Source organism: Doryrhamphus excisus, chromosome 22 (assembly GCF_030265055.1).
Source record: "Doryrhamphus excisus isolate RoL2022-K1 chromosome 22, RoL_Dexc_1.0, whole genome shotgun sequence".
Taxonomy (NCBI): Eukaryota; Metazoa; Chordata; class Actinopteri; order Syngnathiformes; family Syngnathidae; genus Doryrhamphus; species Doryrhamphus excisus.
Genome location: NC_080487.1, coordinates 7,377,501 through 7,378,345, shown reverse-complemented (window position 1 = coordinate 7,378,345; position 845 = coordinate 7,377,501). Strand labels below are relative to the sequence as shown.

Genomic DNA, 845 nt, shown 5'->3' with positions numbered 1-845 from the left:
AGTATGTATGTCTGCACCCAGCTAACTAACTTGGCCTCTTCAACTGCAGTATGTATGTATGTATGTATGTATGTATGTATGCACGTATCCACACAGGTACCACAGTTGGCCTGCAGTTTGGATGCGACCAGAACCGGCTAACCGACTTGGCCACCAGAATTGCAGTATGTATGTCTGCACCCAGCTGACTAACTTGGCCTCTTCAACTGCAGTATGTATGTATGTATTTATGTATGTATGCACGTATCCACACAGGTACCACAGTTGGCCTGCAGTTTGGATGCGACCAGAACCGGCTAACCGACTTGGCCACCAGAACTGCAGTATGTATGTCTGCACCCAGCTAACTAACTTGGCCTCTTCAACTGCAGTATGTATGTATGTATGTATGCACGTATCCACACAGGTACCACAGTTGGCCTGCAGTTTGGATGCGACCAGAACCGGCTAACCGACTTGGCCACCAGAACTGCAGTATGTATGTCTGCACCCAGCTAACTAACTTGGCCTCTTCAACTGCAGTATGTATGTATGCACGTATCCACACAGGTACCACAGTTGGCCTGCAGTTTGGATGCGACCAGAACCGGCTAACCGACTTGGCCACCAGAACTGCAGTATGTATGTCTGCACCCAGCTAACTAACTTGGCCTCTTCAACTGCAGTATGTATGTATGTATGCACGTATCCACACAGGTACCACAGTTGGCCTGCAGTTTGGATGCGACCAGAACCGGCTAACCGACTTGGCCACCAGAACTGCAGTATGTATGTCTGCACCCAGCTAACTAACTTGGCCTCTTCAACTGCAGTATGTATGTATGCACGTATCCACACAGGTACCA

At 48.9% G+C, this 845-nt stretch overlaps 1 long non-coding RNA gene across 1 annotated transcript in view; it reads left to right on the top strand.

Moving 5' to 3' along the window:
- LOC131109855 (uncharacterized) overlaps positions 1-845 on the top strand; it is a 10,157-nt gene continuing 9,312 nt past the window's right edge. Inside the window, exon 1 of the long non-coding RNA XR_009120794.1 lies at positions 1-164. This is a non-coding gene — a long non-coding RNA (uncharacterized LOC131109855). The remainder of the gene's footprint in view (positions 165-845) is intronic.